Source organism: Planococcus citri, chromosome 2, assembly GCF_950023065.1.
Source record: "Planococcus citri chromosome 2, ihPlaCitr1.1, whole genome shotgun sequence".
NCBI lineage: Eukaryota > Metazoa > Arthropoda > Insecta > Hemiptera > Pseudococcidae > Planococcus > Planococcus citri.
The window spans coordinates 9,806,483-9,814,824 of NC_088678.1; the positions used below are offsets into that span (position 1 = coordinate 9,806,483).

The 8,342-nt window shown below is 33.1% G+C and overlaps 1 long non-coding RNA gene across 1 annotated transcript; it reads right to left on the bottom strand.

Annotated features, from left to right (window-relative positions):
* Nucleotides 1-2,514: 2,514 nt before the first annotated feature.
* On the bottom strand, nt 2,515-8,192 carry LOC135834555 (uncharacterized). Its single transcript, XR_010556693.1, has 2 exons — nt 4,480-8,192; nt 2,515-3,817 (listed from the first exon to the last, which is right to left on the bottom strand). It is a non-coding gene; the product is annotated as an uncharacterized LOC135834555 (long non-coding RNA).
* Nucleotides 8,193-8,342: the final 150 nt, after the last annotated feature.

Sequence of the window (8,342 nt, forward strand, 5' to 3'; positions counted from 1 at the left end):
GGAGAGGGGTTTCTCAAAAAAGGGGGGGGGTGTGGGGGTCAGAAACTTTCTTGACGGAATGTGCTCAAGGGTACCCACCTTCCATGCAAATATCAACCCTGAAGCTCTCGGGGGCAAATTTACCATACTTATCCACCTACCCTCTAAATTTGAAACAGTCAATTTCACTGCTTAGCAGTCACGACATTTTGCCTTTTTAAAGCAGTAGTTTTGTTTTACTGCAAAACAGTGAAAAATTACTGAATTGGTCAGTAAAAAATCATTTTGACTGGCCAATTCAGTAATTTTTCACTGTTTTGCAGTAAAACAAAACTACTGCTTTAAAAAGGCAAAATGTCGTGACTGCTAAGCAGTGAAATTGACTGTTTCAAATTTAGAGAGTATAGCCTTTGATCGATGAAAATTGTTTTCGTCATACGAGTATTATGTATCTTCCATGCATGAGATAATAGTGAGGCTTGTCGTAGTTGTCGTACAGATTTCTGAAAAAATTTCAAGCCACGATAAAATTCTAAAAAGAAGTCGTTGCCCTCCCGGCAAGCTGGTGTATTTAGACCTACTCGATAAACCAATAGATACCTATTGCATTGAAATTTAATTAATTTGTAATTTAAAAGTATGTATAGGTACATAATTACAAAATATTCTAGCAGGTACTCACGTAAAAGTAAATCAAAATATCCCAAAAATCTAGCAAGATATTCTTATCCATTATTCATCTATGTATACAGAATTATTACTGATTTCTTTTCATCACCATTTGAAAGTTCAACAACGCGGCGCAAATTCACATTTCACACGACTAATCTATTTCAAGAATTTGAACTAACAGAATGTAAAATCTTACTACATTTTTTTATTTTTTTTTTATTTATATGATTTCATTAAAAACGTTGTGTACAAGAAATGAAAGCGTAGGACTAACGAAATTATAAAAAAATTTCGTCAAACGAGACTTCATGTTATTTTGGTATAGTCGAATATTTTATTGCGAGGAGACGCGCAAATAATCGTACGATCATTTGTGCTTCGATGTTACAGCTGAGTTCAAGGCTGCGCCTCCTTTGGTCTTACCAGTTATCTTGTAGCTTTTCATTGACTTGGCGCCATGTCTAGAATGAACAGAATAGTTTTTTAGGCTGACGATTAGCTTATTTCTTGATCCAACTATCGTCACTTTATAGGTACATACTTACTTACTTGTAAGTATGTAAGTACTTTTTTTCCATCAAGTATAGGTTCAGTCCATTATTGATTATCAATCAAGGCACCTACCTACCTATATACTTGTAATTTTCATTCCATTTCGGAAATTGAAAAAATTCACTTAAATGCCAGAAGGTAAGTAATTATCTTTTAGCATTGCATAAATGAAACTGGATGCTTAGATTCAGGATGTCACCTAGTACTTTTGAAGAGAACTTGTTCGTTTTTTTGAAGGGGCAGAATCATATGGTATAGTATAATGTTTGTTACGTACAGTTTGCAATTTCACTGATTTTTTGAATTTCGATTAATTTATCTTTTGATAGAATCCTCCTAAATAAGGCCCACATCAAGTTCTTAAATTTCAAAAAATTGAAAAATTCGTGAATCATATAGTTTGCTGGGTTTTTAAAGGCGCTGATTTCGAATTTCAGCTTACCTACATTTTAAACAGAAAGCTATCGATCTATGCTCGATAATTAATTTTCAGATTTTGAGGGGGAAAAGGGTCATTCGCATATCAAATTTCCAAGCTTTTTGCACTTAGGATCGGCAGTTCTTAAATATTTTTCAATAATTAGATCTCACGCGACGAGGGATTTTGTTTTGCAAGATTTTGAAGTTTTTTGAGCATGTTTCATTGTTGCATCATCGATTTTTTGAGCTCCACAAGGGTGTACCTAACTAAATTTCTGAAAAAATTTCGCAGAGGATCCTCTCCTCGTTTTTACTACAAACTTTTCAAATTTTCAATCCCCGCAAGCCCCCCCCCCCACCCGCCATATGATCTTTTTAATGAAAAAATAACACATACACACATAAAAGTTTCGAATTTTTGAACCACTCCCTCCGGAGAACGAAAAATTTAAATTTTAAATTTTGAACACGTATGGGCACATTTGTCGAGTTAGAGAGGGGGGAGGGCGTCGACTCAACAAAATTTTAAGAGTGGTTTCAGGTACATCAAAACTAACATTTTTGGTGAGTTTCGTGAAAATTGAAGAAAATGCGGATTTCACTATCTTATCCTGAAAGGCTTTCTCAAAACGTAGGTGATTTTTCTGCTCTTGAAATAAGTATTTTGGTGTCCTCATCAGCCTCACGAAAAGACCAGACTCCAAATCATGGGGGATATTCTCAGTTGCCGAAGAAATTGAAAACAACTGTTGCCAATTTTTTATTATTTTTTCCCCTCAAAATATATTTCGATGAAGATAATGTTAGGTTCTGTATTGAAATCCATTTCAATGTACAAGCTTTCAATCCTCAAAAATTTGTTGAAAGAATTTAAATACTTACTTAATTAAATTTAAAAAATATATATATTTTTCGCTTCACCACAAGGTATGACATCACTTGACATTTCAATTTAAAATAGGTACACACAAAAGGTAGTACCTAAGCTCTTTCTCAGATCAAGACATAAATTGTGTAGTTGTTGTTTCTGCAGCACCATTATCACCCTGCTGAGTAGCATTTCTCGGTTTACATCCATACTTGTTCAAAATACCATTAATCGTGCTACAGCCAGTTAATAAAACAAAAAAAACAAGCACACCGTGAATATCAATAATCAGTTGTGCGATTATTTTCATATTTGTGGATGAATCAACTGTAGTGTACAAATGTTTATTTTCATAATACTCGTACTCTCTGTGAATAGCCCACAATATACCATTAATACCCATAAATGATATAATTTTTACGTAAACTGCTACGGAATTTAATCGGGATCTTACTGGTCTCGTATCACGATAATCACACCATTTATTAATCAGTAAGCAAATAAAGCAAATTATTCCCACTGAAACTATTACAAACATGAATAAAGGTACAGTAATATTGATTAATTCTATAAACTGTACATTTTCTACAGACACGTCTGTCACAACCGAATGACCAGGAATTGAAGGGCATTGATTTGCATGTGATTCCAAAAAATTTAAATACATTATAGGCGGGGATATGCTTAATGCAAAACCAAATAAAACGAAAAAAATCGATAGATAATTTTCAAGTGGAGTCCTTTCAGCTGTATTTTCGCATTGCTTGCACATGCAGCAACATTCGAAACAAAATACAATTAAAATTAACGTCGTCCACATAAAATGATAGGTCCAAAAAATTTTAGTAAGATTAAATCGGATATCTGATACTGGGAATTGTAGATAGATGTAGATAAATAAGGCATACATTACAATCAATCCTATTGAATAACCGTATAGAAGTTGGTTCAGCCGAATTTGAAAATACCCGCCCTTATTGAAATTGAAAATTAGATGAATGAATAGAAATGTCATGGATACAATAGTCAGTAAAATTTTACCCCAATATCCCGGATAGTAAATATCTTTACACATATAAAATACATCAGTATTTTCACTTTGAACGATATAATCAACCTCAGTTAGAATTTCTCGTGAGTGAGTGAGCTGGTCAGCACGATATAACTTCATTTGGTTACAACTTCTGCCATTCTTCTCAAAATATTTGCAAGAACTCAATCTCTCATTTTGATCCATTTGGCAATATGTTGTAGTTATGAAACTTGTGAGCCACATTAATGTAACGAATTTCGAAGCAATCATTGTTCCTCTTTGTGACGAATAGCCTTCAAAAAAAAATAATAATAATACAGATAAAATAAAATATTACGAAAAAATTTAACATTAACAGGAAAGTGACTTGTCAAATCCAAGTACCTACCTATTTTTGGTAATTGAGGTTTTAAAAAACAGGTAAAAGTCAGGTTACTAAAATGGACTGAAACTAAATAAGTACCTTAAAATATTAAGTACATGAGAGGAACAATTTTCATTTTGGTGAAAGTATTGAAAAGTGAAATACAACTTTGTAAGGTAGTTACAAGTATCTGGACCACCTTTTTCCACCTTGGATTTGGACTACGAGATCCAATAGCCCATGTTTTAAATTTAAGATTAGGTTAGAATGACATTACTGATGTTGTAAACGATTATGAGCGGTCCATTTTCCTAAGGTATAGGTATCGGTCGTATGATCATTGTGATCAGCATTTTTTTCAATGAAAAGTTTTACTTAATCACCATCCGGTTGAAAAGAAAAATACAGCACGACCCCTTCAATATCGATTATCGAAGTTTGGCAAAATAAGTTGATAATGTTTTTATTTCTCCTGAACATGTACCACCATATTGGGTACAATTTTTTTTCTTGTAAAATTTACCCAAGTGCAGTCACATTCATGTCATAATTTAATCTAAATAATCTCAAAACATTCAAGGAAGTACTCACGCGAAATCTTAGTAGGTATCCCAAAAATGAAGCAAGGTATTAATATTTTTATCCACAGAACTGTCAATTTTTCTTCATCGTGGCTTGAATAGGTATTCAGAGACTGGATGCAAATTCACATTTTATCTCACTGATTTGGATGAACGGATTATTGAAAACTAAACCAACTCTTTTTTATTTAAATTGTTCGCATTAAAAACACATTGTGTGAGAAATGATGAGACGAAACTAAAAAATTATGAAAAAATTCCATTGGACGATACTTTGTGTTATTTTTATATCGGCGAATTAAATATGCGAACGAATTTCGCGCACATGTAAATTGTACTCACGAGGTTTATTAAACGCAGCTAAGTTCAAGGTTATACAAGAGTCTTATTTTAGATTTTTTTGTTGACGTGTGAATTTATGCCTACCTATTTTTTCAAGTTTCGAGTTCTTTACTCACACGGGAACCCCTTGAATTGTCATCATTTTCGATTTTTGGCGAACATTTGAAAATTCAAAATTGACTGTTTTTTGGTGATTTATGCCTTTTTTAAAAAGCACGTAGGGGAGACTGTTGTACCCCGACCATAATGTACCAGGGAACACTTTGCTGGTGCGAAGCGCATAGCGCTCCTAGCGGCAATCTGACGTAACACACATGTGAAGTAGTATTATGAGTCCCACCATATAAAATTTCATAAAATTGGTGGCCATCTTCGTGACAAAAATTGATAAAATGTATTTTATGCATGTAAAAGTAATTATTTCAATGGTTTTGTTAAAACTACTGACAATAAGAGATTAAAATATTTCAAAATTGTTTCACTGTTGTAAGTTAGTACATTATACCAGCTACCGATTAGCGTTCTTGGATAAGCTTGAAAACATCAACTTTTTTCAAAATAATTTTTTTTCCAAATTTTCATGGGGTCTTGTACCTTGGAACAAAGTGACCTAATGTACTACGGAACACCAATTTTTTGCATTTCTTACTACTTTTTTTTAGCTATGCCACGAAGTAAAGCATCAAAAAATTGAAATAGGTAGACATTGCTTCAGAAAATTTACCACCAGCACAAATTAGCTTCATTTTTTTACTTTTGAACTTTCAAAAATTCAAATTTGACCCATTTTTTATGAAAAACTCAAAATTTGATGAAATTGAGATTTAAAGACCTCAAATAGTGCTTTCGAAGTCTGGAATCGATAAGCAATAGTTTCAAATCGTTAATCAGGAGCTTCCAAAAAAATTTTAGTGAAAAAGTTATTGCGTTTCACAGTGCATTATGTGGTGTTCCCTGGTACATTACCCCAATGTACCACGGAACGAAAATTTTCAATTTTTTGAATGCAAATTGTGGCCATAGTATGTTATGAATGGAATTTTCTATACACGTAATTTATTCCTTTTTAAACGCTCTTTCACATGGGCTAAACACAAATTACTAAAATTTTGAATTCTCAACGCTGGGCGCAAAAAACGAAAAATTGTTCCGTGGTACAACACAACAACAGCTTCCCCTACATGATCAGTAAAAATGATCAAAATAAGTCCTAAAACTGATAATCATTCTCCAAATCCAAATTTCACCATTTCCAGGCATTCTGGAGCCTCCAGCGCAATTTTTCAATTTCTCCAGAATTTTGAATTTTCTCCAGAAGGCGTGAATATGACGTTGGACAGCTAAAAATCGAGTTGTGTGTTATATGTACTTGACCTGTTTCACGAGTTTATCCACATTTGCGCCGATTTTGGGAACGACACCTCAACATTGTTTTTTTTGACCAGCTTTTTTCATAATAAAAATATCCAAAAAATCAAAAGTTTCCCTTTTGAGAGGAAATTTTGAAAATACGTCATATTAATTCCTTCTGGAGCAAATTAAAAATTCTGGAAAAATTCAAAATCGCGCTGGAGATTCCAGAATTTTTGCAAATGACTCTGGACGAAATACAATGATTCACGCAAATTTCGAAAATTTCCTCGCAAACGAGAAATTTTTGATTTTTGACCATTTTTGTTTACGTAAAAATTTGGTCAAAGAATCCTTCTTGAGGCGTCACTCCCAAAATCCGTTCAAATGTCGATAAACTCGTTAAACAGGTCGAGTGTAACACACAACTCGATTTTTAGCTGCCCAACTTCATATTCACGCCTTCTGGAGCTTATTCAAAATTCTGTAGAAATTGAAAAATTGCGCTGGAGGCTTCAGAATGGCTGAAAATGGAGAAATTTGGATTTGGGGAATTAATATTACTTTTAGGACTTACTTTGATCATTTTTTTCTGATCATGTACGTACTTTTTTTTTTTTTTTTTTTTTAAACATAAATCACTAAAAACAGCCAAATTTGAATTTTTAAACGTTCGCCAAAATTCAAAAAATGAAGTTGAACAGCTGATGATTTGGTTTTGAGGGTTTTAAACTATGCTCTTTCCAAAAATCACGGTCCCGTTTAAATCGAATGATGACACCTCAAGAAGTTTCCCTTAGGTATTATCTAATTATTTTCATTCAACTTGACTGGGTGCTATAACGTATTTCAGAGGTTTCCATTCGAAAGTCTACGAGTAGAATAAAATTATGTTTTGTTCCAAGATTTCGGAGCTGATTACTTTGGTCGAATTTTGACAAACAAAATCGACATCATCATCATGATTTTGGAAAATTTGTGCTTCAGCAGATGAAAAAATTTATAAAACCATTCAATAAGTAGAGCAGAATTGTTTTTTATGTAGCTTAAGTCGATTTCTTCACTCTTGAAATTGCCCTAGTGAGTAGGTAAAATAATGCAAAAAAAGGAATGGATTTTGCCCGAGCAAAGTAAAATTTTCCAGATAAAAATACCAAATTTTTCTATTTATTTCAGAGTGAAGTGTATAAATATAAATTTTTTTTACAGTATTGAGGATGCCATTTGTCCACTTTTTCATACTTAAGTTAAAAAATGACCACATATTTTGCATGCCTGAAGTGGATATTATTTTATTAATTTTTTACCAGACTATGAAAACATCTCAGCTAAGGAGATTTCAACAAAATTCGCTCAAAATCTCTATTTAGGTTTGGTTTTATATTGAATTGAAGGAGTTTGAGTGGGGATGATCGTGAGTCGAAACTCGCGGATGATAAAATTTTTGATAGAGGGTGAAGAGGAGGGTAAAATCCTAAAAAAATTAAATTAAAAACCCCTCGATAGAAAATTGAAAGTTGCATACCGTTCCCAAAGAGCAGCCTCCTAAAGCAATTTTTGGAGAGAGAGAAAATAATATGTCTTTTCGTGTTTTTTTTTTACCTTGAAAATCCTGTGTCATGACTGTCACCCTTCAAAATTAACCTACGGAGCTGAAATTCGGAACGTACAGCGGGAGAGGGGTGTGAACTAGGTGTGCCTTTTGGGGATTTCAAATTTTTAACACCTCATCTCTTTTCAGCAGCAAAAGGTGTATTTTCCTGCCTCGTTTTAAAAATTAGTAACAGGTTTTGATTTTGTGTCATCGCTGGATGAACTTCAAATTGACTCCGAGGGCTCAGAGGTGCAGATTTCAAAGTTCAACTTTTTTTTAAAAAATGAGGGTCTCTAAATCCAATAATACCTAGGTTTAAAAATTTGAAAGGAAAAAGTTTGATGTGACTTTTGATTTTCTGAGTTTTTAGTACTCTATATAGGTAATTGGTGCATGGGCGATCAATCTCAATTTTCATCAAATTTGAGTAAAAACATCAATAATGCTGTTTTTTCCAAAGAACTTCTAAAAAAAAAAAAAAAAAAAAAAAACATCCTAGACATTCACTACTAAACAAATGCTAACCGAAATGACTGAAAGAAATAGTGTGAAACGCGAATAGTAATGTGAGTGATCTCTAAATTGGG